This window comes from Podarcis liolepis (genome assembly GCF_965112155.1).
Source record: "Podarcis liolepis genome assembly, chromosome: 13".
Taxonomy (NCBI): domain Eukaryota; kingdom Metazoa; phylum Chordata; class Lepidosauria; order Squamata; family Lacertidae; genus Podarcis; species Podarcis liolepis.
Window position 1 is genome coordinate 20,050,624 of NC_139573.1, and position 11,350 is coordinate 20,061,973.

Here is an 11,350-nt window from a genome sequence, read left to right on the forward strand (position 1 = left end):
CGCTTCTAGAGATAAGAACTGAACTGTCTTTGGACTTGATTTATCCCTCATCTCACACGGACGCAGGACCGCTACGACTCTGCATTTTCTGCCCGGGTCAGCTTCAAGCTTCAAAGCAGAGCTGCGCAGGGGAAGCGCTGACTGGACGGCAGGATTAATTTCCCCAAAGGTTATGGGGGTTCCGTGTTTCCTGACAAGTGTGAGGAGGGAAGAGGTTGCCAGCTTTGAGCTGCTTTGAGCTCCTGCCAGGAAGGGCAGTGGGAGACGCTGGTGGAATGCTGGAGAGCGGAGCCAAGAGCCAAGAGGCTGCTGCTTCGGAGGTCCAGCTTGCTGGCAAATGTGTGAGTGCGTTTAAGCCCCGGTGGGTGGAAGATGGCTGCTGCCCAGGCACAGCAGGGCCATGAGAGCTACCCCGGTGAGAGACTGCATGGGGCCAACTGGGAAGCCTGGAGTAAGCACATGTACTACTGGCTGGAAGAAAGGAATCTTTGGGAATGCACGCAAGCCGATCCAGTTTTTGCCCAGCCCAGTGAGAGGTCTGCAGGAGCAATGGGTGCTTGTGAAGCAGACGTGGCTGCTCTGGAGAGAGAGCAAAGGGTGCTAGCCATTTTAAGGGCCAGCGTTTATGCTTGGCTGTTGCCAAACCTCCAAGGGAGTAAGCCCTGGGTTGCTTGGCAGGCACTGAAGATGGCATGTCAAGCCTCGGTGGGAGCCAGACCAGAGGGGGCTAAGAGATGTCCAGAGAAAGCATCAAGCCCAGAGGGGGCTGGAGCTGTTTTGGGAAGCTGTTTCTATGCTTCAACACGTCTGTGTGATGGTGCTGGAGAGAGGCTGAGAGCTGGGAAGAGGAAGGCAGTGGCAATCTGTTCCTCAGGCAGCTTGGCACCCAGCAGTGGGGGTGCAGGCCGTTCCAAGAGCTCTGGGAAAGCCAAAGTCTCCAAGAGTTGTTTGTGCTTTGAGGCGAAGTCAAACAGCAAAGGGCATTGTTCTGCAGAGGCCCAGGAAGGCAAGGACACTGGCCGGCGTGGAATGTCAACAAAGCAGATAAGTGGCAGTTCCAGGGCCGGTTCCCAGCAAAGACGTGGGAAAGCAACAGGCCAGGAGAAAAACAAAGACAAGGCGTCTTATCATCTCACAGCTGCGATTGTGTCTCTGAGAAAAGGCGGAAGCCTTAGTCGGGGGGAGGCTGTGGCCATGGCAACCAGTGGGGGTGCGAGCAACGCCATGGCAGCTTTGGAAAACAGCCAGAGAGACACTTTATCTCTTGTAATCGACTCCGGAGCTTCTCATTGCCTCATGAATTCCCGAGGGCTCCTGAGGAACTGCAAGACAGTTAAAACTGGACGCTATGTCACATTAGCAGATGGATCTCAGAGACCTTTGACTGAAACTGGGTCTTTATGTTGTTCTTTTATAGATTCTGAGGTGCAAGCCTATTTGGTTCCAGAGCTTGCACATTCTCTTTTGAGTGTATCAGAACTTATGGCTGCTGGTTTTGATGTTCTGTTCTCTAACGATCTGTGTTCCTTCTACAGGGATGGGAAGAAGATCTACAGTGTTGAGAGGAAAGACAGGCTCTTTCTGGTGGAGATGCCTATTGAAAATGGGGCTGTTGGTAAAATGGGGCTGGTGGAAAATGGGGCTAGTGGAAAGTCCATTAAAGACGCCCAAGTACAGTGTGCAAATGTCCCACCACACCATGATTGTTTACATCTCTGACACAGACGCCTAGGGCATGCAGCGTGGTCGTATGCACAAAAAGTCGCAGAGAACACAATTGGTTGTAGGTTCAAGGCATGTGACAGATACCTAGATTGTCAAGCCTGTAAGCAATCAAAGGTCACAACATGCACATACCCCAGGTCAGAGAGGAGAACCAGTAAACCTTTTGAACTTGTGCATGCAGATTTGTCAGGACCCATGCCAACACCTTCTTTAGCTGGGTCTAAATGGATTCTGGTTCTGATTGATGATTTTTCGAAACACCTGGTTGTTTACACTTAGACAGAAGTCGGAGGCGGCTGCACTGATCACGGATTGGATCACAGCGGTAGAGCTGCGTTTCTCTATCAGGGTGATTTCCTTTCAATCTGATCGCGGGGGAGAGTTCACAGGTTCTGCGCTGCAATCGTTTTTCAGGCAGAAAGGTATCAGTCATCGTTTGACTGCCCCTATTCTCCGCAACAGAATGGAATTGCAGAGAGAAAACTTCGGACCCTACAGGAATCAGCGAACGCTATGTTGGCAGACTCGGGTTTGCCACAGCGCTTTTGGGCTGAGAGTTATAAGACAGCATGTTTTTTGCAGAACAGGGTGTTCAATTCAAGTGTGGGAGACACACCGTACTTTCTGCTTCATGGGAAGAAACCGAAAATGAACTTTCTGCAAGTGTTTGGCTGTGAGGCTTGGGTCCTCATTCCAAAGGCCATGCGCAGAAAGGGTGAGCCAAGATCTAGGAAGATGATCTTTGTAGGCTATGAACCGAGTTCAAAGGCGTGGCGTTTAGCATACCCTACTGGCAACCAGTCTAAGCTGCTTATTAGCGGCAGTGCTGAGTTTTGCGAGCAGAGTGGGTGGAAACGTCTACACGGAAACCCGGATGTTCTGTTAGACTCAGATGAGGAAGAGGAGGAGGACGAGGCTGAACCTGTTGCTGAGGTGCACAGTCCACAGCCACAGAGTCCAGAGCCGGGATCTCCAAGGCAGAGGCTCCGAACCTCTCCAAAAGGGAGTCTCAAGACCCCTCCACAGGTCTCTGTCAAGTCTGAGCCAAGGAGTGAGCCATCCTCGCCAGCAGACCCAGCTGTGCGCCCAAAAAGGCGCAGCAGGTCAGAGAGGGAAGTTTCTGACACAGGAGATGGTAGGGTTGATCCAAGTGAATCAGGCGCAGTTCCAGATAGCGATAGCAGCACAGAGAGGTTGGAAGGTGAACCACTTTGATGTAGATGTCGCCTATCTGAACACAGATCTCCAGGAGGAGTTGTACATGCTTCCTCCTTCAGGGTTTGAAGTCAGTGAGCAAGGCGTCGTGTGGCAGTTGCACAAATCCATCTATGGATTACGCCAATCTGCCAGGAATTGGAATATGTGTCTACATGAAGCCTTGGAAGAGCTAGGTTTCAGGAGAAGTGTTGCAGACAGTTGTCTTTACATTAGGGATGCAGGCTTAAAACAGCAAGTGGTCCTAGTGTTCGTTGATGATATCTTGCTCATGGCACAGACAAGTAAACAGGTGGAGAAGTTTGCTAAGGAGCTTGGAAAACAGTTCAAGTTAAAGCAGCTTGGAGATGTCAAATCGTATTTAGGCATAGAGATCACAAGAGCAAGTGATGGAAGCTTTTTGCTTCGCCAGAAAGGTAAGATTGAACAGTTGCTTGAGAAGTTCAGGATGTCTGATTGTGCGGGTGCCAAAACTCCCATGGAGGCTGGATACGTGAAGGAATGTCAGCGAGTAGAACACGCTGTGTTCGAAAATACTGAACTCTATCAGTCAGCTCTGGGTAGTCTATTGTATCTGTCACAGTGGAGCAGACCAGACATTGCGTTTGCTGTCAATCTGCTCAGTAGAGAGGCTTCAAGTCCTAGTGTGCATGCCTGGAATGGTATTAAACGGGTGCTACATTACCTGCAAGATACCAAAGATATTTGCCTCAAGATGTCAGCTGAGGGCGGTGTCAAGTTGACCGCCTGGGTGGATTCGGATTGGGCTAACCTTGAGGACCGCAAATCAGTGTCAGGCTTAGTGGTGAAGTTTGGGGACTCAGTAGTTGGGTGGAGGTCCCGGAAGCAAAGTCTCATAGCGCTTTCGTCTACTGAAGCTGAGTTCAGTGCGCTATCAGAGGTTTGCAGAGAGTTGGAGTTCTATGTGTGTTTGGTCGAGGAAATCTGTGGAGAGGATTGTCTGCCCGTTGTGGTGCATGAAGACAATCAACCGTGCCTCAAATTGGCCGAGACGGGGCAATTCAAGGCGAGGACCAAACATTTGGACATACGTTTCCGGAATGTATGTCAGAGCGTTCATGAGGGGCTAGTTGCTCTGAAATACTGTCCCTCAACCAAGAACCTCGCTGATGGTTTCACAAAACCATTAACCTTCCAGAAGCACAAGGAGTTCTGTGAGGGTCTGTGTATGGGGAAAGCATTGTTGGCTATTGTCCCCAGATGCAGGACAAGAGGGGGTGTGGAGTTTGGAACTGACAGGGTTAAAACTCCGTGGTGTCCTGTATCTGGGAGGAGCTTGACACAGGGAAGTGCGTCAGAGTGAGTCTGTGTCTGTGTTTCAGACTTGCTTTCGATTTTGACTGAGACGCAGCTTAGCACAGAGGCTGTGTGTGTGCTTTGAGCACAGAGATGCCGGAAAGTTCTGATGGATTTATTGCTCTGTAAATAAACGCTTCTAGAGATAAGAACCGAACTGTCTTTGGACTTGATTTATCCCTCATCTCACACGGACGCAGGACTGCTGCGACTCTGCATTTTCTGCCCGGGTCAGCTTCAAGCTTTAAAGCAGAGCTGCGCAGGCGAAGCGCTGACTGGACGGCAGGATTAATTTCCCCAAAATAACACTGTCATTGTTCTGTGAGCAATCATTTCCCCTGTTTCTTTTTCTTTCTCCATAACAGTAATTTCCACTTTTGTGATGTTGGCAGTTCCTGGAAATAAATGCAGAGATCCTCTCTGTTTATGTAGGAATTGCTGCCTAATCCACAATAATAATAATAATAATTTATTATTTATACCCCGCCCATCTGGCTGGGTGTCCCCAGCCACTCTGGGCGGCTTCCATAAAAACCAAAAATACAGTAAAATATCACACGTTAAAAACTTCCCTGAACAGGGCTGCCTTAAGATGTCTTCTGAATGTCAGGTAGTTGTTTATCGTTTTGACATCTGCTGGAAGGGCGTTCCACAGGGCGGGCGCCACTACCGAGAAGGTCCTCTGCCTGGTTCCCTGTAGCTTTGCTTCTCGCAATGAGGGAACCGCCAGAAGGCCCTCGGCGCTGGACCTCAGCGTCCGGGCAGAATGATGGGGGTGGAGACGCTCCTTCAGGTATACTGGACCGAGGCCGTTTAGGGCTTTAAAGGTCAGCACCAACACTTTGAATTGTGCTCGGAAACGTACTGGGAGCCAATGTAGGTCTTTCAAGACTGGTGTTATATGGTCTTGGCGGCCGCCCCCAGTCACCAGTCTAGCTGCCGCATTCTGGATTAGTTGTAGTTTCCGAGTCACCTTCAAAGGTAGCCCCACGTAGAGTGCATTGCAGTAGTCCAAGCGGGAGATAACCAGAGCATGCACCACTCTGGCGAGACAGTCCGCAGGCAGATAGGGTCTCAGCCTACGTACCAGATGGAGCTGGTAAACAGCTGCCCTGGATACAGATTTAACCTGTGCCTCCATGGACAGCTGTGAGTCCAAAATGACTCCCAGGCTGCGCACCTGGTCCTTCAGGGGCACAGTTACCCCATTCAGGACCAGGGAATCCTCCACACCTGCCCGCCTCCTGTCCCCCCAAAACAGTACTTCTGTCTTGTCAGGATTCAACCTCAATCTGTTAGCCGCCATCCATCTTCCAACCGCCTCCAGACACTCACGCAGGACCTTCACCGCCTTCACTGGTTCTGATTTAAAAGAGAGGTAGAGCTGGGTATCATCCGCATACTGATGAACACCCAGCCCAAAACTCCTGATGATCTCTCCCAGCGGCTGCATGTAAATGTTGAAAAGCATGGGGGAGAGGACAGAACCCTGAGGCACCCCACAAGTGAGAGCCCAGGGGTCTGAACACTCATCCCCCCACCACTTTCTGAACACGGCCCAGGAGGAAGGAGCGGAACCACTGTATAACAGTGCCCCCAGCTCCCAGCCCCTCAAGACGGTCCAGAAGGATGCTATGGTCGATGGTATCAAACGCCGCTGAGAGATCCAGCAGAACTAGGAAACAGCTCTCACCTTTGTCCCTAGCCCGCCGGAGATCATCAACCAGTGCGACCAAGGCAGTTTCAGTCCCATGATGAGGCCTGAATCCCGACTGGAAGGGATCCAAATGGTCCGCTTCTTCCAGGCGTGCCTGGAGTTGTTCGGCAACCACTCGCTCAATCACCTTGCCCAGGAATTGAAGATTTGAGACAGGGCGATAGTTGGCCATCGTGGCCGCATCTAAAGATGGTTTTTTAAGAAGCGGTTTAATAACCGCCTCTTTCAGCGGGTCTGGGAAGGCTCCCTCACGGAGGGAAGCATTCACCACCCCACGAAGCCCATCGCCCAGTCCTTCCCGGCTAGCTTTTATAAGCCAGGATGGGCAAGGATCCAGGAGACAGGTGGTTGGTTTCACTCGTCCAAGCAGCCTGTCCACATCCTCGGAGGTAACAGATTGGAATTGATCCCACTCAACTTGACTAGACAGAACTCTAGCACTCTCCCGCCCCGGTCCTGCTCCCACGGTGGAGTCTACTTCTTCCCGAATCTGAGCGATTTTATCTGCAAAAAACTTTGCAAAATCATTGCAGGAGAACATGTGGCCCGTACTGGGCCCCGATGTTGCAGGTGGTTCCGCTAAATTGTGAACCACCTGGAAAAGTCTCCTGCTGCTGTTTTCTGCAGATGCAATAGAGGCGGTGAAGAAATTCTTCTTCGCCGTCGCTATCGCCACTTGGTAGGCTTGACGTTGAGCTCTAACCTGTGTCCGGTCAGATTCGGAATGAGTTATCCGCCACCGGCGCTCTAGCCGTCTCAACGATTGTTTCATTGCCCTCAGATCCGTGGAAAACCACGGGGCTGTCCGGGCTCCATGCAATCAGAGAGGGCGCTTCGGAGCCAAACAGTCAATAGCCCTGGTTAACTCCACATTCCAGCGGGCCACCAGGGAATCAGCTGAAAGGCCATCAACATGGGATAAAGCATCCCCTACCACTCTCTGGAAACCATTTGGATCCATTAAGTGGCAGGGGCGGACCATCCGAATTGGTCCCACCTCCCTGCAGAGGGGATGGGTCGCAGAGAAGTCCAGTTGCACCAGGAAGTGATCTGACCATGGCACTTCTTTCGTTTCGCTTTTACTTAGTGTCAGATCACCAACATCCATAGAGGTAAACACCAGGTCCAAGGCATGTCCACGGCTATGGGTTGGGCCAGACTTATTCAGGGACAGCCCCATGGATGCCATGCTTTCCACGAAGTCCCGAGCGGCCCCTTGTAAGGTCATGTTGGCATGGATGTTAAAATCCCCTAGGACGACCAAGCTAGGTGTCTCCAGGAGAACATCCGCCACGACCTGAAGCAGCTCGGGCAGGGAATCCTTGGTGCAGCGGGGAGGTCGGTACACCAAAAGGAATCCTGTACTGCCCCTATTGCCCAACTTCCAGAACATGCACTCAGAAAACTGGGTCTTCCCAATAGGACGCCTGGTGCAAACTAATGACTTCCTAAAAATCACTGCAACCCCCCCTCCCCGCCCACATGACCTGGGTTGCTGTGCGTAAGAGAAACCTGGTGGACAAGCAGCGACAAGGACAGGCCCATCTGCTTCATCCAACCAAGTCTCTGTTACACATGCCAGGTCAAGTCCTCCATCCACGATCACGTCATGGATGGCAGTGGTCTTATGAATCATTGACCTGGCATTGCACAGCAGCACCTTCAGGTCATGTGGGTATCCCTTGCTGATTCTAGTATCCATCCGGTCAGGACCAGACCCGGAGGCAGGAATAGTCCTCAGACAACGACTAAACCTGCCTCCTCTGTAATGACATGGTCTGGTCTTAGCGTAACTCCTCCTCCTACCCGTGATCACTGAGATCAGTTGTCCCAGTGCATCCCCCCCTGTGGAACATGCCCCAGCCATTTTGTGGGCTGGGGCCCACTCCCCAGCAGCCCTGACCCCTCCCCCTAAGAACAAAATAACATCTTAAACAAACAAACAAACCCAATAAAGCAATACAAACAAAAAAATTGTAAAAATTACAAAAAACATCAAAATTAAAAAAATAATAATAATTCCCCAAACCCAACCAAACATCCATCCCACCCCTACCCCCCACATACAAAAAGTCCAAAGAAAATTTTTAAAAACATTTTAAAAACACTCTGTGCCCCTCTGGCAGTAACAACTGTCCTAGTGAGGCCTGTCAGGCCCCGCCCTGGGCCAGGTGGTAAGTGGCAGGAAGGAGCAGGGCCCTCAAGCACTCACTCAGGGAGTCTTCCTCAGGGAGTCTTCCTGGGCAGCAGGCAGCAAGCCGCACGCAGTCCTTATGAGGCCCCAGGCCCCGCCCCAGGCCAGATGGTAAGTGGCAGGAAGGAGCAGGGCCCTCAAGCACTCACTCAGGGAGTCTTCCTGGGCAGCAGGCAGCAAGCTGCACGCAGTCCTTATGAGGCCCCAGGCCCCGCCCCAGGCCAGATGGTAAGTGGCAGGAAGGAGCAGGGCCCTCAAGCACTCACTCAGGGAGTCTTCCTGGGCAGCAGGCAGCAAGCCGCACGCAGTCCTTATGAGGCCCCAGGCCCCGCCCCAGGCCAGATGGTAAGTGGCAAGAGCAGGGCCCTCAAGCACTCACTCAGGGAGTCTTCCTGGGCAGCAGGCAGCAAGCCGCACGCAGTCCTTATGAGGCCCCAGGCCCCGCCCCAGGCCAGATGGTAAGTGGCAGGAAGAAGCAGGGCCCTCAAGCACTCACTCAAGGTGCTTCATAGTACCTTGATATCTGGTTCTATTCTACCTGTCCATTCTGTTCCCAGCAAAGAAGTCCCATTCTGTTCCCAGCAAAGAAGACAAATACCCCTTCCTCTTTGTTCATGTGAGAACCAATGACACTGCAAGCAATAGCCTCCAGAAGATCAAAAGAGACTACGAGGCTCTGGGCAGGAAATTGAAGCAATTAAATGCACAAATTGTCATCTCATCTGTCCTCCCAGTTGAACGACGTGGCCCAGGGAGAGAGGGAAAAATAGTGGAACTGAACAGCTGGCTTCGCAAATGGTGTAAACAGGAACGGTTTGGATTCTTAGATCACGGACTGCAGTTTCTTGAAGATGGACTTCTGGCAAGCGATGGCCTGCACCTCACAACGGTTGGGAGGAATGTTTTTGCCAAAAATCTCAGAAACCTCATCAGGAGGGCTTTAAACTAACTAATGTGGGGGAGGGAGACAGTGCTCCTGAAGGTAGGAGTCTATCAATTGATGAAGCTGATCATCCAAATGTCATAGACCAAATGGAGCAAACAGCACGCAGACCTAGTGGTGGGAGGAAAAAATCCTTAAATAAGAGACACGGGGGAATGATTAATGGACTTCAATGTCTGTACGCTAATGCACAAAGCATGGGAAATAAACAAGATGAACTTGAGCTCTTGGTACAGCAAACTAAATATGACATAATAGGCATCACTGAAACCTGGTGGGATAAGTCCCACAATTGGAATGTAATAATGGAGGGATACAATATATTTCAGAGAAACAGACCAGACAAGAAAGGAGGAGGAGTGGCGTTATATGTCAGGGATGTGTATACCTGTGAAGAGATCCAAGATTTAGAACCTCAAAGCCAAAGTGAGAGCATTTGGGTCAAAATTAAGGGAGAGAAGAATAACAGAGACCTCACTGTGGGAGTTTACTATAGATCCCCAAGCAAAACGGAGGACATAGATGATGCCTTCCTGGAACAGATGGCCAAGCATGCAAAAGGAAGGGAGATAGTAGTAATGGGGGACTTCAATTACCCGGATATTTGTTGGATGTCAAACTCAGCTAAGAGCATAAGGTCAAACAGATTCCTCACTGGCCTTGCAGACAACTTCATTGTCCAGAAAGTGGGAGAAGCAACAAGAGGAACAGCCATTTTAGATCTGGTCCTAACCAATGTTGATGACCTGGTTAGTGGGGTAGAGGTGGAAGGATCATTAGGCGCGAGTGATTATGCTCTTCTGAAGTTTACTATACAGCGGAAAGAAGCAGCCAAGCATACTAGGACTCAATTTCTTGACTTTAAGAAAGCCGACTTCATAAAACTTAGGGAAGTGCTGGGTGAGATCCCATGGACAGTAATACTAAAAGGAAAGGGAGTTCATGATGGCTGGGAGTTTGTTAAGATGGAGATAGTAAAAGCACAACTTCAGGCAATACCAATGAGACGGAAACATGGAAGGTGCCTAAAGAAGCTAGGGTGGCTATCTAAAGAACTTTTAACTGAGTTAAGATTAAAAAAGGGTGTGTACAAAAAATGGAAAAGGGGGGAAACCACCAAAGAGGAATTCAAACAAATAGCCAGCACGTGTAGACACAAAGTCAGAAAAGCTAAAGCACAGAATGAACTCAGGCTTGCTAGAGAGGTTAAAAGCAACAAAAAAGGCTTTTATGGGTATGTTCGTAGCAAAAGGAAGAACAAAGAAACAGTGGGGTCACTCAGAGGAGAAGATGGTGAAATGCAAACAGGGGACACAGAAAGGGCTGAACTCCTCAATGCCTTCTTTGCCTCAGTCTTCTCCGATAAAGAAAACAATGCCCGACCTGAAGAATTTGGAGCAAATGATTCAGCAGAGGAAACACAGAATAACTAAGGAGATAGTACAAGAATACTTGGCTAGTTTAGATGTATTCATGTCTCCAGGGCCAGATGAACTGCATCCAAGAGTATTAAAAGAACTGGCAGATGTGATCTCAGAACCACTGGCAGTCATCTTTGAGAATTCCTGGAGAACAGGCGAAGTCCCGGCAGACTGGAGGAGGGCAAATGTTGTCCCTATTTTCAAAAAGGGGAAAAGAGAGGACCCAAATAATTACCGCCCAGTCAGTCTGACATCAATACCAGGGAAGATTCTGGAGCAGATCATTAAGCAAACAGTCTGTGAGCACCTAGAAAGGAATGCTGTGATCACCAATAGTCAGCATGGATTTCTGAAAAATAAGTCATGTCAGACTAACCTGATCTCATTTTTTGACAGAATTACAAGCCTGGTAGATGAAGGGAACACAGTGGATGTAGCCTACCTTGATTTCAGCAAGGCATTCGACAAGGTGCCCCATGATATTCTTGTAAAGAAGCTGGTAAAATGCGGTCTTGACTATGCTACCACTCAGTGGATTTGTAACTGGCTGACTGACCGAACCCAAAGGGTGCTCATCAATGGTTCCTCTTCATCCTGGAGAAGAGTGACTAGTGGGGTGCCACAGGGTTCTGTCTTGGGCCCGGTCTTATTCAACATCTTTATCAACGGCTTGGATGATGGACTCAAGGGCATCCTGATCAAATTTGCAGATGACAGCAATTGGGAGGGGTGGCTAACACCCCAGAGGACAGGATCACACTTCAAAACAACCTTGACAGATTAGAGAACTGGGCCAAAACAAACAAGATGAACTTTAA